The 26,292-nt window shown below is 41.0% G+C and overlaps 1 pseudogene; it reads left to right on the top strand.

Moving 5' to 3' along the window:
* The first annotated feature begins 228 nt into the window (after window positions 1-228).
* Window positions 229-26,292, top strand: LOC121553270 (annotated as a pseudogene).

Genomic DNA, 26,292 nt, shown 5'->3' with positions numbered 1-26,292 from the left:
TTGTGTGTGTGTGTTTTTTTTTGTGTGTGAGGAGAGAGAAAGTGAGAGTGTGTGTGTTCCGTGCGTGTGTGTGTGTGTGTGTGTGTGTGTGAGTGTGTGTGTGTGTGTGAGTGTGTGTGTATATGTGTTTCAGCACATAAAGTACTCAAAATCCCCTCAACCCGCTCTGCTTGCATCTGAGTTCCTCATCATCAGCTCTGAGGTCACTTCCTGTGGTCATGGAGCAGCATGTCTCTTTTCCTGTTCTATGTGCTGTGCAACATCAGCTCTCTGGGCGACCTACACCTCCACATCCCCACTGTCTCCTGTACGTGCAAAGGCATCAGGCGGGCAGGGGTGCAAAGCAGGCAAACAGTGGCAACAGTCTATGAGTCACATGCCCTCTAAGACTGTCTGCTTGCACACTTACAGTGGTCACATCCTCTCTCACCCTGTTCTCACGCTGACTGCTAACGTCTTGTGGCCCACATTTAGTTAGATTAGTAACCAAATGTTTCCAACTTTAAAAGGTCAAAGATCAAAGTTCATGAGTGCTAGGCTGCTGTGGTAGCAGGTCAAAGCTCAGAGGTCAGGGTCATTGGGCTGAAAGCAACAACACTTTGAAGTTTAAACAGTGTGAATTAAGACTGTCTCCAAAGGGAGATGTGAATCCCTTACAAAACATCATTTATTTTTTTACTAGATTTCAAGAAATTCAGGGTTTGTGTTTACCTGGAAGCCAAAAAAAGAAAATAAATAACACTTGCCTTTCTTGAACTAACACTTGCACTTTTCTTATCAGCACTGACTGCTGATAGCTGTTTTATCGAGATTTTTTTACTTACTATGACTGTGATATGCGGTTTGTCTTACCTAGCTACCTTAAGATATAAGTCGGTCTGGATAAGAGCGTATGCTAAATGACTAAAATGTAAAATGTTAATGAAGTGAACGTTGAATAATGTCTACCTAAGCTCAGGCCAAAACACTGAGCAGTCTACTGCGACATGCATATAAATTAAATTAACAAAGAGTCCATTTGGAATGGAAATAATTAAACAGCTACGAAAACCCTTTTGTCTGACATACTTACAGCAAGTAACTTTTACAACTTTACCACTTTTAGTACAGTAACATTTTAAACAAATTGGCTACCACTCTGAATAATAATAATATAGTCTTTGAATTTCATTACTGTAAACAATTACTTGTTAACATACTCATACACTCTTTATTCCCTCTCCCCCTGCAAGTAGATCTATTACCTGTGTGCTCTTACTCCACTCACTCTCTCAGGGGAACCTTCACTACACACTCGCTTCCAGCGGCATCCTCCACACAACAAAAAACACAACACTGCTTTTTCCATCTCTGTGGAATAGCAAAGCTTGTACGAGAAAAAAATAACATTCTGTTGAGGCTTGGAAACCAAATCTACTATTCACCCTAGAAGAATGTTAGGGGAACACAGACAGATAATTTGGCTAGACTTTACGCTTTCAACATTTGATGAGAAACATTCAGCGCTCTTTCAGGGGAATCTCCTCCAAGAAATTAAATGAACGACTGTGTTGAACTAATTCTGTCATCCATTTGGCTTGAATAAATGAGAGGTATTGTCTGGTTTGAAAGCCTCACAGCCCACTGTGGCAGAATCCCCAACCATAGTGGTAAATTGGAGGTCAAAGTACGGTTTTGGAATCCTCAAATGCTGTTACTTTTCAAAATAAGTAAAGTACTAACCAAATGATATGTCTGTGTGTAGGCTATAGGCCTACCTAAAGGTCAGCGTTCAGGGTGAATATGTAGTGGCTAACGCAGGCACGCATGCACGCACACACACACACACACACCCACACACACACCCACACGCACACAAACACACACACACACACACCCACACGCACTACACACACACACACACCCACACGCACACGCACACAAACACACACACACACCCACCCACACGTACTACACACACACACACACACACACACCCACACACACACAAACACACGCACATGCACACGCACACAAACACACACACACACCCACATGCACACGCACACAAACACACACACACACACACCCACACGCACACAAACACACACACCCACACACACCCACACGCACACGCACACCCACACGCACACACACACACAGCTTTGCTTAAAGGCTTTAAGCAGCTGATAAGGTGCTACTGGGCTGTCAAGCTCAAACAAGTCTACATATGCAAACATCCACTCAAAGTATATAACATATCAATCTATAGGATTAAACGGTCAGACTGGTGTGATATTTACAGTCCTGGGTGAAGATAAACATTAGCTACAACACTCCATGATGCAATACCAGAGACCTACAGAACACATACCATTCATCTGACCTAGTCTAGTATTCATGATGTCACTGTCAATTGACTACATAAAAAAAAAAGAGCAAATTAAGAAAATGTGAATGATTCATGTTGAACACTTTATTGAGCTTTAATGAGCTATTTCAATATCAAATGTCCCCCTCCATCAGCCATACATATGTTGTGAACTGCCACAGGCGTATAATATATGTGATTGCTTGAAAATATGACAAATATTTCCTTACAGAAACGTCTATTGAGATATTTGACTAAAAATGTTTATCAGCTGTATAGGTCTATATTTGAGTTTTGAAGAGCCATTGTAGGCTAGCAAAAAGCTAAGTCGGCACTTCCAAGAATCAGTGAAACTTCAAAGGGCTGAAATTTGATACACTTGGAAAAACAAACCAAATCCCACAGGAGGTCTGCTTCAAGGAAGTTCTTGTTCTCCAGCCAAAAATACTTTTCTTTTAAGATCAAAATTAACAAGAGGCCTTTTCGTAGAAATGCTAAAGTCCTAGTTGACTCCACTTGGCAGAGATCAAACAAATAGTAGTGAGGGAATTGTTGTTTAAACATTGCTTGTAATTTTTTTAACTTACCAGGAGACATTGAAATAATTCACTGCGACATACCTAGATGATTGTATAGCTAGCTGATCTTAGATCATAGCTTTATGGGTAACCCCCTCCCAGAGGCATTCAATCAGCCACAACTTCAGTGTCCATTCTTTCAATACTATTTCTATGAGAAGAATTGAAGATCTACCACTTTTTTGGTTCAATATATTGTCCCTTTGATGCTGATGGAGACTACAAGCAGTGTCGTATACATTGCTGGCCATCAAACTAGTACCTTAATTCACTGCTGAATATAAAGTATTCCAGAGGTCTAACAGAGGGACTTAGTTGAGAGGCCTGAGCACAGTCTCCAGACTTACAACAGTAATGAGACCCACCCAGCTGTGCACTGCGGTGCACTTATCATGTCTATTCTCTATTTCAAACCTGACTGATCACTCTTGTAATATCCACTTTTCCAGTATCCTTTCAGTGATCCCACACATCATACTATTTCCACAAATGGCCTTTCCCACTCCCTCCTTCCCCATCTATCTGAATAGGACTCACAGAAAACCAATGTGAATGACTACATTTCCTCTCACCCAGGCCCGGTTCCACAAGGGTGCAAAAAGGGGCTTAGCCCCCTCAGTTGAAACTTATGCCACCTCAGTTTCAGTTTTATGTCCCTATATAAAAATAGCAAAAACTTTATAATGATTGAGTGACAGGTTGGCGCTAAATCTGTATCTCCGCTGTGCTGTATCAGCACCATGGACAGAGCGCGCCGCGGAGTGTGTGTGTATGTGTTTGTGTGTAGGGGGGCTATGGAAAGCCACTGGTTAGGTATGCCTCCTTTGGGTGTCCATAAAAAGCGGGAAAAAGCGCTGCTCATCAGTGGTAGGCTACGTGAATAAAGAGATACGCCTCCGCCTGTAATATCTGATTTTGATTTATAAGGACAGGGTCAAGTTTACAGTTGAAGCTGCTTCACTGAACTCTGCCTCACGCCACGCCACTACAGAGTTTAGTTAGCTTCTTAGCTAGCTTTAAAAGGCATTAGTGTTATTAGCCTATTTAGCTCTAACCAGCTAATCTGCCACTGCCATTATGGACATCAGAAATGAAACCACTGAGGCTGCTGCCAAGCCCAGCAGCGATCAAGCTGCCGAGCTCCAGCTAGCTCTGCGTGAAGAGTCCCCCCCCCTTCCACAAGTGCCGCCAGGATAATGGCTTCACAGCCCCCTCCACCCCCGACTGTTCCTGATAATCTTGGAACAGAGGAGCCAGCCCAGGTTATCCTAGAATCCTACCCTAGCCGCAGGTTTTCTGTCCAAAAACATTCATTTAATAGCAACTGGTTCATAGGCAGAGAGCGGCTGGAATACTAGGTTACTGCAGATGCAGCATTCTGGTTCCCATGTCGAAAGTTCTGTATAAGGTCTAATGCTAACGCAGACAAGGCCTTGACCCAAGGTGGGTATTCTAACAGGAAGCATGCTATTGATTCACATAGGCTATTTGAAATTGGTGAATTACCCTATCTATCTTGTAGCCTATTTTCATTGCCAAATAGGCCTTGCTTTACTGTGTAGGCCACTGTCCATTTTGCTGATACAGTGCAGCGGAGATGGGCTACAGATTTTGTGCCAACCTGTCACTTCAAAAGCACTTAATGGTCTCGGAGTCTCGGCATTTGAACATTATGTTTATTGTGGTATAGCGTGATATAAGCAGAATGAATTATAATTCCAATGCAAGAACCCCCCCGATTTCAGCTGCCCCCATAGTCACTTTATCCTGGTGCCGGGTCTGCTCTCACCACTCTCTCTTGCTCTCTCTACTTTCCCTCTCTCAAAAATGTCAATAAGCTATTATAATGGCAGGGGTGATACCATGTACAGTAGCTCAGTTTTTATTTATTTAAAATGCAGCACAGTAGTAACAAGTAACAGCAAGTGCATAACTAATGTACCAACCTATGACTGGATCATAAATATAGTATAAGACTATTTTATTCCCAGTATGCAATCATATAAATAAATAAAACACAGAAAAATCACTACAGGCCTATACAATTAAAATTGTCGCAATCGGTCCTCACATCTTCACTGTGATAGCGTGTGATATAGTGATTTAGAGTCATGGCTACAATAAATGTACATGCATACTGTATGTATCTGATAGAGATGTGTGGTGACTGAGTGATGTGACAGTCACTGCAGTGCATCACCAGTAGGGATTACTCCATAAGTATAGTATGCAGACTGTTGTTCTGTAGGGAGCTCCGGATTGCATCAACCTTTAACCCTAAAAGTGCAAACAGGGGTAAATTTTAACCCCAAGGGGTCCAACTCCCCTTGGACTCGGGAGAGGTGAAGGTCGAGAGTCATGTGTCCTCCGAAACCCGACCCTGCCAAGCCGCACTGCTTCTTGACACACTACTCGCTTAACCCAGAAGCAAGCCGCACCAACGTGTCAGAGGAAACACCGTCCAACTGACAACCGAAGTCAGCTTGCAGGCTCCCGGTCCGCCACAAGGAGTCGCTAGAGCGCGATGGGACAAGGAAATCCCGGCCGGCCAAACCCTCCCCTAACCCGGATGACGCTGGGCCAATTGTGCACCGCCTCATGGGTCTCCCGGTCACGGCCAGCTGTGACACAGCCTGGCATCAAACCTGGGTCTGTAGTGACATCGGCATTTGAACATTATGACCACCGCGCCACTCGGGAGGCCCGAAACCATCTTTTTGATCCTGAAATTTTATGACATTGTCAAGCAACTAGTCACAGACAAAAAAACATCACTAACCATGATTTCTGTGTTAAAACTGAGGATGGAAAAATAATCTCTCATTTGTATACTAGTGGTGAGTGGCTAAACTGAAAATGTGGTTTCAATAGTTCACTTTGTGATAAAAGTTGGCACAGAGGTAGATGTACGCACCCTTAAAAAATATACAGTTGAAGTCGGAAGTTTACATACACTTAGGTTGGAGTCATTAAAACTTGTTTTTCAACCACTCCACAAATTTCTTGTTAACAAACTATAGTTTTGGCAAGTCGGTTAGGACATCTACTTTGTGCATGACACAAGTAATTTTTCCAACAATTGTTTACAGACAGATTATTTCACTTATAATTCACTGTATCACAATTCCAGTGGGTCAGAAGTTTACATACACTAACTTGACTGTGACTTTAAACAACTTGGAAAATTCCAGAAAATGATGTCATGGCTTTAGAAGCTTCTGATAGGCTAATTGACATCATTTGAGTCAATTGGAGGTGTACCTGTGGATGTATTTCAAGGCCTACCTTCAAACTCAGTGCCTCTTTGCTTGACATCATGGGAACATCAAAATAAATCAGCCAAGATTGTAGACCTCCACAAGTCTGGTTCATCCTTGGGAGCAATTTCCAAACGCCTGAAGGTACCACGTTCATCTGTACAAACAATTGTACGCAAATATAAACACCATGGGACCACGCAGCCGTCATACCGCTCAGGAAGGAGACGCGTTCTGTCTCCTAGAGATGAACGTACTTTGGTGCGAAAAGTGCAAATCAATCCCAGAACAACTGCTAAGGACCTTGTGAAGATGCTGGAGGAAACAGGTACAAAAGTATCTATATCCACAGAAAAACAAGTCCTATATCGACATAACCTGAAAGGCCGCTCAGCAAGGAAGAAGCCACTACTCCAAAACCACCATAAAAAAGCCAGACTACGGTTTGCAACTGCACATAGGGACAAAGATCTTACTTTTTGGAGAAATGTCCTCTGGTCTGATGAAACAAAAATATAACTGTTTGGCCATAATGACCATCGTTATGTTTGGAGGAAAAAAGTGGCTGCTTGCAAGACGAAAAACACCATCCCAAACGTGAAGCACGGGGGTGGCAGCATCATGCTGTGGGGGTGCTTTGCTGCAGGAGGGACTGGCGCACTTCACAAAATAGATGGCATCATGAGGAAGGAAAATTATGTGGATATATTGAAGCAACATCTCAAGACATCAGTCAGGAAGTTAAAGCTTGGTCGCAAATGGGTCTTCCAAAGGGACAATGACCCCAAGCATACTTCCAAAGTTGTGGCAAAATGGCTTAAGGACAACAAAGTCAAGGTATTGGAGTGGCCATCACAAAGCCCTGACCTCAATCCTATAGAAAATTAGTAGGCAGAACTGAAAAAGCGTGTGAGAGCAAGGAGGCCTACAAATCTGACTCAGTTACACCAGCTCTGTCAGGAGGAATGGGCCAAAATTCACCCAACTTATTGTGGGAAGCTTGTGGAAGGCTACCCGAAACGTTTGACCCAAGTTAAACAATTTAAAGGCAATGCTACCAAATACTAATTGAGTGTATTTAAACTTCTGACCCACTGGGAATATGATGAAAGAAGTAAAAGCTGAAATAAATCATTGTCTCTACTATTATTCTGACATTTCACATTCTTAAAATAAAGTGGTGATCCTAACTGACTTAAAACAGTGGACTTTTTACTAGGATTAAATGTCAGGAATTGTGAAAGTCTGAGTTTAAATGTATTTGGCTAAGGTGTATGTAAACTTCCGACTTCAACTGTAGATATGGAGCCACCCCAGATTTGGCCCCTAGAGGGAGTGGCAGCCTTTATAAATTAAAAAGCATAAATGTAAATCCATATTTAGCCAAAGTGCATTCGGAAAGTATTCCGACCCCTTGACTTTTTCCACATTTTGTTACGTTACAGCCTTATTCTTTATTTTTAATTTGTTTATGTACATTTCACTCTCCAATCTACACACAATACCCATAATGACAAAGCAAAAACAGGTTTTTAGAAATGTTTGCACATTCATTAGAAATTAAAAACAGAAATACCTTATTTACATAAGTATTCAGACCCTTTGCTATGAGACTCGAAATTGAGCTCAGGTGCATCCTGTTTCCATTGATCATCCTTGAGATGTTTCTACAACTTGATTGGAGTCCACATGTGTTAAATTCAATTGATTGGACATGATTTGGGAAGGCACACACCTGTCTATATAAGGTCCCATAGTTGACAGTGCATGTCAGAGCAAAAACCAAGCCATGAGGTTGAAAGAATTGTCCGTAGAGCGATGAGACAGGATTGTGTCGAGGCACAGATCTCGGGAAGGGTACCAAAAAATTTGTGCAGCATTGAAGGTCTCCAAGAACACAGTGGCCTCCATCATTCTTAAATGGAAGAAGTTTGGAACCACCAAGACTCTTCCTAGAGCTGGCTGCTGAGCAATCGGGGGGAGAATGGCCTTGGTCAGGGAGGTGACCAAGAACCCGAGGTTCACTCTGACAGAGCTCCAGAGTTCCTCTGTGGAGATGGGAGAACCTTCCAGAAGAACAACCATCTCTGCAGCACTCCACCAATCAGGCCTTTATGGTAGAGTTTCCAAACAGAAGCCACTCCTCAGTAAAAGGCACATGACAGCCCGCTTGGAATTTGCAAAAAGGCACCTAAAGGACTCTCAGACCATGAGAAACAAGATTCTCTTGTCTTATGAAACCAAGATTGAACTCTTTGGCCTGAATGCCAAGTGTCACGTAACAAAATGTGGAAAAAGTTGAGGGGTCTGAATAGTTTCCGAATGCACTGTATACATCTTTCAGATGTAATTGGAACTGAGTTGATAGCCCATCGCATTCCAAAGTTAGAGCAAAACGATATCGCCATATCATCGACCATTTTAGGTCAAACCGGTATGTCAGATTAGCTCAATCCCCAATTTGTCATCCTCTGAGTATCACAGAAACACAACACTGAATGAACAACATAAACATTTTCATGACAAGTTGCTATGGATGAAAGTAATCAAAATAACTTTTCAAAATACAACATTTGTTACTATGAAAGTGTAAAGATTTGAACATATATGGTTATTTTTGAAAATGAAAACCATTTACTTGTGTTACGAAGTAACCCTTCGTAACACAAGGGTTAGGGTTAGGGGGAAAAAACACTGGCAGTTTTTGAGGATTACTTTACTGTTTATGAGGATTACCAACCAATGATCTCTATTGCACAGCATGGTCGGAAGAGAGCTTGATAGTATGATGTGAAACAATCGTATCTGCCTCGGGACTTGGTGTGCTTGGAAAATGACCAGCACACATCCTGTCGGACCGGACGAATCGCTGCGATAACCGACCCCTGAAAATAAGTAAAAAGAGGAGCTACCCAGTTCTTCCCGCGCAAAGGCCACTCACTCCCCCTAGTGGTACATGGAGAGATATACAGTGCCTTCAGAAAGTATTTATACCTCTTGATTTATTCCACATTATGTTGTTAAATTCTGAATTCAAAATGGATTCAATATTTTTCTCTCTCTCACCCATCTACACACAATACCCCATAATGACAAAGTGAATTGAAAAAAATACAGAAATATCTAATTCACATAAGTATTTACACCCCTGAGTCAATACATGTTAGAATGACCTTTGGCAGTGATTACAGCTGTGAGTCTTTCTGGGTAAGTCTCTAAGAACTTTGCACACCTGGATTGTACAATATTTGACCATTATTCTTTTCAAAATTATTCAAGCTTTGTCAAATTGGTTGTTGATCATTGCTAGATAACCATTTTCAAGTATTGCCATAGATTTTCAAGTAGATTTAAGTCAAAACTGTAACTAGGCCACTCAGGGACATTCACTGTCTTCTTGGTAAGCAACTTCAGTGTAGATTTGGGCTTGTGTTTTAGGTTATTGTCCTGCTGAAAGGTGAATTATTCTCCCATTGTCTGGTGGAAAGCAGACTGAACCAGGTTTTCCTCTAGGATTTACCCTGTGCTTAGCTCCATTCCATATATTTTTTATCCTGAAAAATTCCCCAGTCCTTAACGATTACAAGCATACCCATAACATGATGCAGCCACCACTATGCTTGAAAATATGGAGAGTGGTACTCAGTAATGTGTTTTATTGGATTTGCCCTAAACATAACACTTTGTATTCAGGACAAAGTTAATTGCTTTGTCACATTAGGTTAGTATTGTGGAGTAACAACAATGTTGTTAATAAATTTTTAGTTTTCTCCTATCACAACCATTAAACTCTGTAACTGTTTTAAAGTCACCATTTTAAAGTCGTCCTGTGTATTTCGGTGAGTTGACTATCAACATATTATCGTTGACATACTTTGTATAGGCTCAACTCTGACATTGTGTTATTGTCAGAAGGTAGCTAACTAAACTAACTCTCATCCAACTCAAGTCATTTTCAACTCTACGCCGTATCTTGCGTCAATGAAATAGATAGCCTACACATCTACCGAACACAATGTATCAATAGTCTGATATATCATATATTTAAGACATATTTAAATCGACAACGAACATAATTGCCACTGTAAGATTAGTTTACCTTTATAACTTCGTAAAGTCTAGCCTAGTCAAATTCCTTCACTAGTCTGTTCTGAAGACAAGTAGTTTCACTTTCGATGTATGTTTATTTTTTTTTAACTTTTGGAGATTTACCACTGGAAATGTGGGTAATATTCGGTTGAGACATTGAGCAATGAGATTTCAACATTTATTCACCCACCCAAAAAGACAGCCAGAAGTTGAATTCCCAAAGTGTTATCACTATACTTCAACCACCTAAAAGCACAACCAAATTCTAATAGAAAAACAATAATTTAGTTGTCATCGAAATGTGTTATCACTTAGTTTTCAGCCATTTTAAAAGCACAACAAAGTTGTAGGAATGCCTTATACACTGAGTATACAAAACATTAAGAACACCTGCTCTTTCCATGACATAGACTGACCAGGTGAATCCAGATGAAAGCTATGATCCCTTATTGATGTCACTTGTTAAATCCACTTCAATCAATGTAGATGAAGGGGAGAAGATAGGTTAAAGAAGGATTTTTAAGCCTTGAGACAATTGAGACATGTGTTGTGTGTGCCAGTTTAGGGCTCCCGTGTGGTGCAGTGGTCTAAGGCACTGCATCTCAGTGCTTGAGGTGTCGCTACAGACCCCCTGGTTTGATTCCAGGCTGTATCACAACTGGCAATGATTGGGCGGCCCACAATTGGCCCAGCGTCTTCCGGGTTTGGCCGGTGTAGGCTGTCATTGTATATAAGAATTTATTCTTAACTGACTTGCCTAGTTAAATAAAATAAAATTCAGAGGTGAATGGGCAAGACAGAAGATTTTAGTGCCTTTGAATGGGGTATGGTAGTAGGCGCCAGGCGCACCCGGTTTGTGTCAAGAACTGCAACACCGCTGGATTTTTCACGCTCAACAGTTGGATGTTACTCATTTTAAGGTTGAATAAATACTGTTTCATTAGTTTGTAAGATACATTAAATAGACTAAAGTTAAGGCTATTTAATGTATTGCAAAAGTGATCTTGAATTGTGTTTGGTTTAAATATCAACATTTGAAGGAGATTTATATTTTGTGCTACAGACTTAGTCTGGCTTTCATTCCAGTTTGTCTACAAATTAATAATTGATATGATGGATTCACATCTCCATCTCAACCAAACATTTATGTTAAAGAAAATGACTAAATTACATCAAATCAAACTTTTGAAATGCACTTTAGACAAAATTTAACTTAGGTTTTTGGTTGAGATGGTGACCTGTATCCAACATATTAATTAACAACTTGAAGATTACATTTGATATCAACCAAAGTTTGAAACCCTAGGCCTAATATGTATTGTTGAACCCTGGGTTGAATTGAAACAATAGCTATGCTATATCGGCCTAAATGAATTTTTCCAAAATACTATATCCACAATTTTTTCCACATTTGTGTTTTTTCATCAGAATTGATTGCTTATGGGTACCTTCACGTGTGTGTAAAATATTATTATATTTATATTCAAAATATTATTATATTTTTATTCATTGATTTTAGATGTGTATGAAAATGTGTTGTTTTTGCAAAATGCTATATATCCATTGTTTAGATCGAATGGAATGTTCGTATTCTGTATATTTGACTGTGATATGTGGTTGTCTCACCTAGCTATATTAAGATGAATGCACTTACTGTAAGTATGGTTCCAGGCGCACCAGTTTGAGTGCGTCAAGAACTTCGACGATGCTGGGTTTTTCCACACTCAACAGTTTCCCGTGTGTATCAAGAATGGTCCACCACCCAAAGGACATCCAGCCAACTTGACACAACTGTGGGAAGTATTGGAGTCAACATGGGCCAGCATCGCTGTGAAACGCTTTCGACTCCTTGTAGAGTCCATGCCCCGATGAATTGAGGCTGTTCTGATGGCAAAAGGGGGTGCAACACAAAGTAGGAAACTGTTCAAAATGTTTTGTACACTGAGTGTATATCAACGCTGAGCAGGGTTGGGCTTGGTTAAAACCTGGATGGGAGACCAAATGGATAGCTGTACAGTATATAGATCAATTCTCCAGTAGGAGGTGCTGCCCAGACATTTTTTTTCTTCTGATAGTGGATATAACGTTGAAGATCTGATGTTGTTTCAAAGGTACAAATTCAACATATTTGATACAAGGTTCTTCTATGTTGAAAATTGGTTACCATGATGACCTAATCCTGAGGTTGAAATTTCACCCTCAACGCAACAGTTGATTACTTTTTTCAAAACCAACATGTATTATCCACGTAGATTCCACATCACAATACGTTCACAAATTACGTTGAAACCATGTTGTTCAACCAATTTGTGCCTAATGGGTTGACATGTTTTTCCATAATGATAATTATTGACCTTCCAATCTCTCATACTCAAATCACTGATACCCCCCTCTCTCTCTTTCTCACTCGCTTCCTCTGTTTTCTCACACACACACACGCACTGTAACTGCCTACTTACTCTGTCTATTTTAATAACACGCAATAATGTCATTGCATTTAACAGTGTATAGTTCTTTCAGCTACACCTTCCAAAGAAGAGCTGAGTTCCCAAGACATAACTAGCAAATTGCACATCAAAAGGCAGAGTTGTCAAGATGGCACTTACCAACATGAAGAAAATACATGCTGTCTCTGTGCTGCTGGTAAGCATCTAAAATGTTTAATATTATCTGTATCAAACTATCTAACATTAGCTTTCTTTTGGTCACCATGACAGCACAATACCATAATAACGGCGCAAGAACTGAAATGTTCACAAATTAATATGCACTGTCCCAGTCAACTGTAAATTGCATGAATAAAATGATTGTATGCTACTATGTCTTTCCCTTTGACTGTGTCTTGGTACTCTGTGTGTCCAGGCCAACATCTGGACAACCACTGTAGTGTGAGCCCAGAAGATGGGACCTGTTTTTACTGTAAGCCAGGCAGAACCTACAACAGTGACCCCAACTCCCTGGACTCTTGTGAGCCCTGCACATCTTGCAACCGTAAAGGTATGCCTACACACGCACACAACAGGTGGAACTAACACCCTAAAGGACGTCCTACCTACTGTAGCAAGTGAGGTTTCTAACGTACTGTCACTGTGGTGGTTGGCCTCCGTAGCCAATCTGGAGGTGGAGGACAAATGTACCATCAGAAAGGACACAGTGTGTCGATGCCAGCAGGGCCACTACTGTGACAAGGGGAAGGCGCACTGCAGGGCCTGCTACCCGTGTACCATGTAAGTCCAAAATACTGGAGTTTAACCAAATAACCATCAAATAAAACATTTGATTTGGTTTATTGTTTGTGAAGGTTAAAGGTTAAAGGTAGACTCAAAGAAATGACGTTGCCACGGGCAGCGCCGCAGATATTGAGATGAGCGAGATGCAATACTTTGCTCTCCCACAGTCACACACAGTATCTGCGCATGTACACAGGTTTGTTTCACGCTGTTAAAGTGTGGTAGCCACGGGACCAAAACAGCGGAGAAGTTGAGCCTCAAGCTTCAACACTATCACTTGATGCGGAAATTGACCCACTATGTTGATTAACTTTCTGCATCTACGTCTACCTTTAAAAAACATTGTTAAATCGGTTGTAGGCATATTATTATAAAGACTAGAGCGATATCGACCTGCATCAAATCTTTTCATTTCTCTTCAAGATGTGGGAATGAAGGCATCAAGGTTGCCTGTAACACCACCAACAATACCATATGCCATGACGACCAAGAACAATGAGGTTTGGGGATTGAGTGAAACCATAACATTTCAATGCATTACAAGGATTTGGAAGATGTGGTTTCGCTTACAGTATGAATATAATACGCCAGTTTTTTATTATTTCTAATTTCTTTGTTTCAGGAGGAACAACTCTGGCAGCAGTTATCTCAGTTGTCTCAGTTATGGTTATTGCAGTTTTAGTTTTTTGCTACCTGTGGCGAAATAATAAATATTGTTTTGGTAAGCGTTTGGGTCATTCAGCCAGCTGTAGGCTATACTAAATCACCAGAAGAGGGCACAAGAGGTTGTCCTGTCATTTAGATAGTAAAGCAGTTGGAGAGAGCGGAAGTCTGGTTTTTGTTGGAAAGCTCCCTGTCCAAAAGTATCAAAATTATGTTTTGAGTCACTCCTTGAAAAAGTTTTTAAAATGTCTGTTTTTGCTTTGTTAGGGAAAAAGCTGGGGCCAAATGGTTGTTTGACCGAAATGCCCAACCGGAGTTTAGAGGTAGCTGAGGTAATTATCTTCAATGGGTCACACTACTGTCCCTGACCACAACCACTGCTTAAAACACACCCATGCATCTCTAGTGCTACATTAGTGTTACATACACTACATGACCAAAAGTATGTGGACATAGTTGGTCCCCCCTTTGCTGCTATAACAGCCTCTACTCTTCTGGGAAGGCTTTCCACTACATGTTGGAACATTGCTGCAGGGCTTTGCTTCCATTCACCCACGAGCATTAGTGAGGTCGGGCACTGATGTTGGGCGATTAGGCCTGGCTCACAGTCGGCGTTCCAATTCATCCCAAAGGTGTTCGATGGGGTTGAGGTCAGGGCTCTGTTCTTCCACACCGATCTCGACAAACCATTTCTGTATGGACCTCGTTTTGTACACGGGGGCATTGTCATGCTGAAACAGGAAAGGGCCTTCCCCACAGAATCGTCTAGAATGCATTGTATTATGTAGCGTTAAGATCTCCCTTCACTGGAACTAAGGGGCCTAGACCGAACCATGAAAAACAGCCCCAGACCATTTATTCCTCCACCAAACTTTACAGTTGGCACTATGCATTGGGGCAGGTAGCGCTCTCCTGGCATCCACCAAACCCAGATTCGTCTGTCAGATTGCCAGATGGTGAAGTGTGATTCATCACTCCAGAAAACACGTTTCCACTGCTCCAGAGTCCAATGGTGGCGAGCTTTACACCTGGAATCTTAGCCTTGTGTGCAGCTGCTCGGCCCATTTCATGAACCTCCCGACGAACCGTTCTTGTGCTGACGTTCTAGGCAGAGTTGCAAAGAAAAAGCCATATCTCAGACTGCCCATCTTAATCTTTGATTTTTATTGGCCAGTCTGAGATATTGCTTTTTCTTTGCAACTCTGCCTAGAAGGTCAGCATCCCAGAATCGCCTCTTCACTGTTGACGTTGAGACTGGTGTTTTGCGGGTACTATTTAATGCCAGTTGAGGACCTGTGAGGCGTCTGTTTCTCAAACTAGACACTCTAATGTATTTGTCCTCTTGCTCAGTTGTGCACCGGGGCCTCCCACTCCTCTTTCTATTCTGGTTAGAGACAGTTTGCGCTGTTCTGTGAAGGGAGTAGTACACAGCGTTGTACGAGATCTTCAGTTTCTTGGCAATTTCTCGCATGGAATAGCCTTCATTTCTCAGAACAAGACTAGACTGACGAGTTTCAGAAGAAAGTTATTTGTTTCTGGCCATTTTGAGCCTGTAATCGAACCCACAATTGCTGACGCTCCAGATACTCAGCTAGTCTCAAGAAGGCCAGTTTTATTGCTTCTTTAATCAGCACAACAGTTTTTAGCTGTGCTAACATAATTGCAAAAGGGTTTTCTAATTATCAATTAGCCTTTTAAAATGATAAACTTGGATTAGCAAACACAACGTGCCATTGGAACACAGGACTGATGGTTGCTGATAATGGGCCTCTGTACGCCTATGTAGATATTCCATAAAAAATCAGCCGTTTCCAGCTACAATAGCCATTTACAACATTAACAATGTCTACACTGTATGTCTGATCAATTTGATGTTATTTTAATGGACAAAAAAATTGCTTTTCTTTCGAAAACAAGGACATTTCTAAGTGACCCCAAACTTTTGAACGGTAGAGTGTATGTATATGTGTGTATATATATATATGTGTGTATATATGTGTATGTATATGTGTGTATATATATATATATATCCTGCAAATAAGCAAAAACATGTTTACACGTAAAACAATTTAACCAATGATATTTCACTCAGTAATTATAATAAGTGATACACTAATACATATATATATATATATATATATATATATATATATATATATATATATATATATATATATATATATATATATTAGTGTATCATGACACTTATTATAATTACTGAGTGAAATATCATTGGTTAAATTGTTTTACGTGTAAACATGTTTTTGCTTATTTGCAGGAAATGCAGCCACTGAGGGGTAATGACATCATCAATATTACCACTGATGTTTGCCATGTTTACTAATATGACCCATATATGCCAAACTCCCAGATATCGCTAATATCTTGGAGTGGAAGGACATGAAACAGGTGGCCGAGCGCAGCGGAATGACTATTGCCACCATATAATCCCACCAGCTAAACTATCCCAATGACACCCAGGAGCAGTGTTCCAACCTACTGAGGGCCTGGGTGGAGAAGGAGGGGATGACCACAGCCGCTAAGACACTGATCCAGACTCTACACCGCATGAATAAAAAGGCCAAGGCAGAGAATATAATGGCTATCATCAGTAACAAGGAAAACACAGTTCAGAACTCGGGGGCAGAACAGGTGCAGATACCGTATGTACTGCAAGGCCCTGCCAGTACCAAGTACCTATGTGCAACTTGTTTGTTGAATTACCTGTTTGTTGCACTATATATAAAAATATACATACATACATACTTACATACATACATACATACATACATACATACATACATACATACATACATACATACATACATACATACATACATACATACATACATACATATAGTACCAGTCAAAAGTTTGGACACACCTACTCATTCAAGGGTTTTTCTTTATTTTTGCTATTTTCTACATTGTAGAATAATAGTGAAGACAACAAAACTATAAAATAACACATATGGAATCATGTAGTAACCAAAGAACTGTTAAACAAATCAACATATATTCTATATTTGAGATTCTTCAAATAGCCACCCTTTGCCTTGATGACAGCTTTGCACACTCTTGGCATTCTCTCAACCAGCTTCATGAGGTAGTCCCCTGGAATGCATTTCAATTAACAGGTGTGCCATCTTAAAAGTTAATTTGTGGAATTTCTTTCCTTACTGATGCGTTTGAGCCAATCAGTTGTGTTGTGACAAGTTGGAGGGGGAGGGGGTGGGGGTATACAGAAGATAGCCCTATTTGGTAAAAGACCAAGTCCATATTATGACAAGAACAGCTCAAATAAGCAAAGAGAAATGACAGTCCATCATTACATTAAGACAAGGTCAGTCAACCCGGAAAATCTCAAGAACTTTGAACGTTTCTTCAAGTGCAGTCGCAAAAACCATCAAGCGCTATGATGAAACTGGTAATGAATGGTGTGGCTGTTGAACAAGTTGAGGAGACTAAATTACTTGCCGTTACCTTAGTTTACAATCATGGTCAAAACATATAGATACAATGGTTGTAAAGATGGGGAGAGGTCTGTCCGTAATAAAGAGATGCTCTGCTTTTTTGACACCACACTCCAAAAAGAAAGTTCTGCAGGCTCTAGTTTTGTCTAATCTTGATTATTGTCCAGTCGTGCAGTCCAGTGCTGCAAGGAAAGACCTAGTTAAGCTGCAGATGGCCCAAAACAGAGCGGCACATCATGCTCTTCATTGTAATCAGAGGGCTGATATAAATACTATGGATGCCAATTTCTATTGGCTAAGAGTTGAGGAGAGACTGACTGCATCACTTCTTCTTTTTATAAGAAACGTTGTGTTGAAAATCCAAAATTGTTTGCATAGTCAACTTACACACAGCTCTGACACACACACTTACCCCACCAGACATGCCACCAGGGGTCTTTTCACAGTCCCCAAATCCAGAACAAATTCAAGAAAGCGTACAGTATTATATAGAGCCATTATTGCATGGAACTCCGTTCCATCTCATATTGCTCAAATAAACAGCAAACCTTGTTTAAAAAAACAGATAAAGCAAGACCTCACGGCACAACGCCTCTCCCCTATTTGACCTAGATAGTTTGTGTGTATGTATTGATATGTAGGCTAAGTGTGCCTTTAAAAAAATGTATTTAGTTCTGTCCTTGAGCTGTTCTTGTCTGTTAATGTTCTGCATTATGTCATGTTTCATGTTTTGTGTGGACCCCAGGAAGAGTAGCTGCTGCTTTTGCAACAGCTAATGGTGATCCTAATAAAATACCAAAATACCACATACCAGCCTCAGAAATTGCAGCCCAAATAAATGCTTCACAGAGTTCAAGTAACAGACACATCTCAACATCAACTGTTCAGAGGAGACTGTGTGAATCAGGCCTTCATTATCAAATTGCTGCAAAGAAACCACTACTAAAAGACACCAATAAGAAGAAGAGACTTGCTTGGGCAAATAAACACGAGCAATGGACATTAGACCAGTGGCAATTTGACCTTTGGTCTGGAGTCCAAATGAGAGTTTTTTGATTCCAACCGCCGTGTCTTTGTGAGATGCGGTGTGGGTGAACGGATGCTCTCCACATGTGTATTTCCCACGCATGGAGGAGGAGGTGTTATGTTGTGGGGGTGCTTTTCTGGTGACACTGTCTGTGATTTATTTAGAATTCAAGGCACACTTAATCAGCATGGCTACCACAGCATTCTGCAGCGATATGCCATCCCATCTGGTTTGGGCTTAGTGGGACTATCATTTGTTTTTCAACAGGACAATGACCCAACACACCTCCAGGCTGTGTAAGGGCTATTTTACCAAGAAGGAGAATGATGGAGTGCTGCATTAGATGACTTGGCCTCCACAACCCCCCTAAATCAACCTAATTGAAATGTTTTGGGATGAGTCGGACCGCAGAGTGAAGGAAAAGCAGCCAGCATATGTGGGAACTCCTTCAAGACTGTTGGAAAAGCATTCCAGGTGAAGCTGGTTGAGAGAATACCAAGAGTGTGCAAAGCTGTCATCAAGGCAAAGGTTGGCTATTCTAAGAATCTCAAATATAAATTATTTTTTGATTTGTTTAACACTTTTTTGGTTCCTACATGATTCCATATGTGTTATTTCATAGTTTTGATGTCTTCACTATTATTCTACAATGTAGAAAATAGTCAAAATAAAGAAAAACCCTTGAATGAGTAGGTGTGTCCGAACTTTTGACCGGTACTGTATATATTCGAAAGCATAGCTCTTGTGATTACAAAAATATTTGTATCCACATTTGTTTTGAGACTAGATATGGTTCATATTATTGCAGAAAAATGGTATACATGGTTTATAGGCTGACTGATGTATATGACAATTGGACATGTTTTTTATATCCCATTTTTAAGTACGCTCTTGGTTTGACCTGTACTTGCACTTTGTAAACCATTTGGCATTAATAGTTGCCAAATCATATTGGCAGATACATCTGATGAATTTCAGACTATTTATTTATCCCCAAGCCAAGAGTGTTAATGTATGTAAGATTGTAAAATCCCAGCACAAAATACAGAAAATATGAAAAAGATTTGAGCTGTTACTGTGTACTTCTGTTTCAGTTTGTCAGAGGGCATCAAATTAACTGCAAAACAAGTGAAACTGCACATCTCACTTATTTCCACAAGGTATATTATAAAGAGTGCCTCTACCTGTTATTCTTTCATCTCTCACTCAATTGGTGGAGTCAACCACTAGCCATAAAATAATCATGAGGGTTTACACCAACTTCTCATGAACCAGAACCAAAATGTAACTTTGTGCTTGCTTACAAACAGAGCCACGATAGACTTAGGCTAAAATTGGCTTTATAATGTTATAACATAGTATGGTGTGTTCACATACAATTTGAAGGTGGTGATGACCAGTGGAAAACAATCCTACTTTCAATGAAATGAAAGTTGGGCACTTGTTTATATTGCAGTGCAATTAATTGCCTACATTTTATCTACACAATGTCCCTTTCCAGATTGTGTGGCAAACCAATCAAAGGTCAACAAAGATAGTGGAGTAAGACATTAATTTATTTGAAGACTGGCAATCTCCTCCTGATTAAGTGGCAGTTATGAAACAGGGCCGTGAAGCTTATGAGGCGTAGCCTGGCTGACGCCACCCACGTGACGACGTAGTTAGGTGTTAGCCAGGCTATATGAAGTAAGGGTATATGAAGAAATGGGTGAAAAGCCCATAATTGTCTAGTATTTCAGTCAAATACCTAAATGATCTACCGCTTATCTGAATAGTTTCTTGAAAAACTGTTGAAAAGCATAACCTGCATTGTAAAAAAAATAATCTGGAAGCCAGTTACTTGTAAGTTACTGTTAAAAAAGATACAGTATGTTTCCGTAAATTCCAAAGAAACTTTGGTTTAATAGAACACTACTGTAAAGTTTTGTTTTCTCCCTCAAACATTGCCACTCAGTCACTTTCCCATAGGGGGAGGAAAATGAAAGGTGAGGATCTAAAAGTGACCACAGTTATTCAAAGGCACAGAGAAAGAAAACTTAAAGCCATGCCTGTACTTGTCAATTCACAGTAGTTTTATTCACTCACGCTTTATTTTGTAAGGTGAGTCATTTGAGGAATTAACCAACATTTTTCTCACCAGGCGAAGTGGCTAATGTTATAGAAAGATACACCACAATACCATGACTCAATATCAGTACCATGGAACTGTATACTTTACAATACCTGTATTATGCAGTCTTTCTATTGAGTTATGTTAATAAAGAAAAATAGAGCAGTGTCTGCCAGGGTTGGGGTCAATTCAAATTGAAGGCAGTCAACTTAGGAAGTAAACTGCAATTCCAATTCAATAATTGAAAAAATTCCATGTTCAATGACTACTTAACAAACTGAAAAGTATAAGCTTTTTTTGTTTTAATAAATAACTAAAAACATTGCATTTTTAATTCAAATTCTGTATTGACTGCCTTCAATTCAAATTGACTCCAACCCTGGTGCCTTCAAGAATTGGTCCAACAGTTATGTTAGAGCGGTGAAGGTACTCATACAGCAATATCTGACATACACAACCACCTATGTATGCACATACAGTGCATTCGGAAAGTATTCAGACTTGACTTTTTCAGCCTTATTCTAAAATTGATTACATTGTTTTTCCCCTCATCAATCTACACACAATACCCCATAATGACAAAGCAAAAACAGATTTTTAAAAATGTTTGTACATTTATAAAAAAATAAAAACTGTTATCACATTTACATAAGTATTCAGGCCCTTTACTCAGTACTTTGTTGAAGCACCTTTGGCAGCAATTACAGCCTTGAGTCTTCTTGGGTATGACGCTACAAACTTGGCACACTTGTATTTGGGGAGTTTCTCCCATTCTTCTCTGCAGATCTTCTCAAGCTCCGTCAGGTTGGATGGGGAGCATTGCTGCACAGCTATTTTCAGGTCTCTTCAGAGATGTTCAATCAGGTTCAAGTCTGGGCTCTGGCTGGGCCACTCAAGGACATTGAGACTTGTCCCGAAGCCACTCCTGCGTTGTCTTGGCTGTGTGCTTAGGGTCGTTTTCCTCTTGGAAGGAGAACCTTCGCCCCAGTAGGCGGTCCTGAGCGCTCTGGAGCAGGTTTTCATCAAGGATCTCTCTGTACTTTGCTACGTTCATCTTTGCCTCGATCCTGGCTAGTCTCTCAGTCCCTGCCGCTGAAAAACATCTCCACAGCATGATGCTGCCACCATCATGCTTCACCGTAGCGATGGTGCCAGGTTTCCTCCAGATGTGACACTTTGCATTCAGGCCAAAGAGTTCAATCTTGGTTTCATAAGACCAGTGAATCTTGTTTCTCATTGTCTGAGAGTCTTTAGGTGCCTTTTAGCAAAGGCAAGTGGGCTGTCATGTGCCTTTTACTCAGGAGTGGCTTCCGTCTGGCCACTCTACCATAAAGGCCTGATTGGTGGAGTGCTGCAGAGATGGTTGTCCTTCTGGAAGTTTCTCCCATCTACACAGAGGAACTCTAGAGCTCTGTCAGCGTGACCGTTGGGTTCTTGGTCACCTCCCTGACCAAGGCCCTTCTCCCCCTATTGCTCAATTTGGCCGGGCGGCCAGCTCTAGGAAGAGTCTTGGTGGTTCTAAACTTCTTCCATTTAAGAATGATGGAGGCCACTGTGTTCTTGGGGATCTTCAATGCTGGTGTAATGTTTTGGTACACTTCCCCAGATCTGTGCTTCGACACAATCCTGTCTCGGAGCTCTACGGACAATTCCTTCGACCTAATGGCTTGGTTTTTGCTCTGACATGCACTGTCAACTGTGGTGTCTTTATATAGACAGGTGTGTGTGCCTTTCCAAATCATGTCCAATCAATTGAATATCCCACAGGTGGACTCCAATCAAGTTGTAGAAACATCTCAATGATGATCAATGGAAACAGGATGCACCTGAGCTCAATTTTGAGTGTCATAGCAAATGGTCTGAATACTTATGTAAATAAGTTATCTGTTTTTTATTATTAATACATTTGCAAAAATGTCTAAAAACCTGGTTTCGCTTTGTCATTATGGGGTACTGTGTGTAGATTGCTGAGGATTATTTTTCTTAATTTAAACCATTTTAGAATAAGGCTGTAACGTAACAAAATGTGGAAAAAGTCAAGGGGTCTGAATACTTTCCGAAGGGACTGTATTCATACTCCCACGTCTTTCTTGCCCGAGAGCTATGACATCACACCTGCTTTGAAACTCTGTTGACTAACTGAGGTTGACACTCCGGTAGAGCTAATGTGCTTGGCTACAGTTCAGTTGGAGTTAAGCTTTTTGGGGTTAGGCTGCTGTGGCAGCACTCATATCCCCATTAGTTAAACCTGAGCCAGGTTTCCATTGCTCCATTAGTGTCACATTTTCCCAGACTGGGCTTCAATGCCATACAGCACTCCTTCTGTAGCCTCCAACTGCTGTTAAATGATAGTAAAACTAAATGCATGCTCTTCAATCGAACGCTGCTTGCACCCGCCCGCCCGACTAGAATCACTACTCTCGGCAGGTCTGACTTAGAATATGTGGACTACTACAAATACCTAGGTGTCTGATTAGACCGTAAACTCTCCTTCCAGACTCACATTGAGCATCTCCAATCCAAAGTTAAATCTAGAATCGGCTTCCTATTTCGCAACAAAGCCTCCTTCACTCATGCTGCCAAACATGCCCTCGTAAAATGGACTATCCTACCGATCCTTGACTTCGGCGATGTCATTTACAAAATAGCCTTCAACACTCTACTCAGCAAATTGGATGTAGTCTATCACAGTGCCATCCATTTTGTCACCAAAGCCCCATATACTACCCACCATTGTGACCTGTACGCTCTCGTTGGCTGGCCCTCACTACATATTCGTCGCCAAACCCACTGGCTCCAGGTCATCTATAAATCACTGCTAGGCAAATCCCCGCCTTATCTTAGCTCATTGGTCATCATAGCAACTCCCACCCGTAATGTGCACTCCAGCAGGTACAGTGAGGGAAAAAAGCATTTGATCCCCTGCTGATTTTGTACGTTTGCCCACTGACAAAGAAATGATCAGTCTATAATTTTAATGGTAGGTTTATTTGAACAGTGAGAGACAGAATAACAAGAAAAAAATCCAGAAAAACGCATGTCAAAAATGTTATACATTGATTTGCATTTTAATGAGGGAAATAAGTATTTGACCCCTCTGCAAAACATGACTTAGTACTTGGTGGCAAAACCCTTGTTGGCAATCACAGAGGTCAGACATTTCTTGTAGTTGGCCACCAGGTTTGCACACATCTCATGAGGGATTTTGTCCCACTCTTTGCAGATCTTCTCCAAGTCATTAAGGCTTCGAGGCTGACGTTTGGCAACTCGAACCTTCAGCTCCCTCCACAGATTATCTATGGGATTAAGGTCTGGAGACTGGCTAGGCCACTCCAGTACCTTAATGTGCTTCTTCTTGAGCCACTCCTTTGTTGCCTTGGCCGTGTGTTTTGGGTCATTGTCATGCTGGAATACCCATCCATGACCCATTTTCAATGCCCTGGCTGAGGGAAGGAGGTTCTCACCCAAGATTTGACGGTACATGGCCCAGTCCATCGTCCCTTTGATGCAGTGAAGTTGTCCTCTCCCCTTAGCAGAAAAACACCCCCAAAGCATAATGTTTCCACCTCCATGTTTGACGGTGGGGATGGTGTTCTTGGTGTCATAGGCAGCATTCCTCCTCCTCCAAACACGGCGAGTTGAGTTGATGCCAAAGAGCTCCATTTTGGTCTCATCTGACCACAACACTTTCACCCAGTTCTCCTCTGAATCATTCAGATGTTCATTGGCAAACTTCAGACGGCCCTGTATATGTGCTTTCTTGATCAGGGGGACCTTGCGGGCGTTGCAGGATTTCAGTCCTTCACGGCGTAGTGTGTTACCAATTGTTTTCTTGGTGACTATGGTCCCAGCTGCCTTGAGATCATTGACAAGATCTCCCGTGTAGTTCTGGGCTGATTCCTCACCGTTCTCATGATCATTGCAACTCCACGAGGTGAGATCTTGCATGGAGCCCCAGGATGAGGGAGATTGACAGTTATTTTGTGTTTCTTCCATTTGCGAATAATCGCACCAACTGTTGTCACCTTCTTACCAAGCTGCTTGGCGATGGTCTTGTAGCCCATTCCAGCCTTGTGTAGGTCTACAATCTTGTCCCTGACATCCTTGGAGAGCTCTTTGGTCTTGGCCATGGTGGAGAGTTTGGAATCTGATTGATTGATTGCTTCTGTGGACAGGTGTCTTTTATACAGGTAACAAACTGAGATTAGGAGCACTCCCTTTAAGAGTGTGCTCCTAATCTCAGCTCGTTACCTGTATAAAAGACACCTGGGAGCCAGAAATCTTTCTGATTGAGAGGGGGTGAAATACTTATTTCCCTCATTAAAATGCAAATCAATTTATAACATTTTTGACATGCGTTTTTCTGGATTTTTTTGTTGTTATTCTGTCTCTCACTGTTCAAATAAACCTACCATTAAAATTATAGTGGGCAAACGTACATTTGCACACACTGTATATAGATTTTCTATTGTGTTACTGACTGTACGTTGTGTTTATCCCATATGTAACTCTGTGTTGTTGTTGTTTTTATCGCACTGCTTTGCTTTATCTTGGCCAGGTCGCAGTTGTAAATGAGAACTTGTTCTCAACTGGCTTGTCTGGTTAAATAAAAGTTAAATAAAAAAAAATCCTAGGACTTGGACACCCGCGCAATAAAAATTAAATGGCTGAGGGAAGGTGGGTGGGGAATATTGTTCCTACGCTGCCAGCATGAGTCATCTTCATAGAATTTGTTTTGTCCATTGGGGCCGAGGGTTGGAGCACTAGTTGTTATAAGTGGAGCGGGATGAGTTGATTTAATCAACAACCTGTGATCACGCAGACAGCTAAATACACAAGTAGATAATCTAATCTCAGGTTGTAATTAAATTCAGTAAACCAGAAACTTTTGCTCTGGCCCTGTTGTTTTCAACCTTTATCTGCAAAAATCAACTACTTCAAACAACTTAAACTTACCTGTACTGAGATCAAGTATCAACCTACTTTGCTTGTATTATCTAGTCGAATCCTCTGTGTGTGTGTGTTTAACTATACTTTTGGGGACCAGAAGTCCCCACGAGAATAGTAATCAAACAAACATTTTACCAACTGGGGACATTGTGTTAGTCCCCACAAGGTCAAATGCTTTTTCTAGGGGGTTAAGGTTTGAATTAGTTTTAGAATTAGGTTTAGGGTTAGGGTTAGGAGCTAGGGTTAGTTTTAGGGTTAGGGTTAGGAGCTAGGGTTAGGTTTAGGGTTAGGGTTAAGGTTAGGTTAGGTTAGGGAAAATAGGTTTTTGAATGGGACTGAATTGTGTGTCCCCACAAGGTGTGTGTGCGTGCGTGTGTGTACTGTACTGTATGCTGTATATGTGTATAAAACCTTTCTATCAGTTGTCAAATCATGGGGTAATGTATGTGTTATGACCCACTTACAATAATGGCATCACATGATACACATAAGTTCCTTTTTCTCATGCCTCTCTCTCAGCTGGCTAGTGGTCAAACTTTCCCCATTGGTTTCGGATTCTGTCTGA

This window comes from Coregonus clupeaformis, chromosome 37 (genome assembly GCF_020615455.1).
Source record: "Coregonus clupeaformis isolate EN_2021a chromosome 37, ASM2061545v1, whole genome shotgun sequence".
Classification (NCBI taxonomy): domain Eukaryota; kingdom Metazoa; phylum Chordata; class Actinopteri; order Salmoniformes; family Salmonidae; genus Coregonus; species Coregonus clupeaformis.
This window is presented reverse-complemented; position numbering and strand designations above follow the sequence as displayed.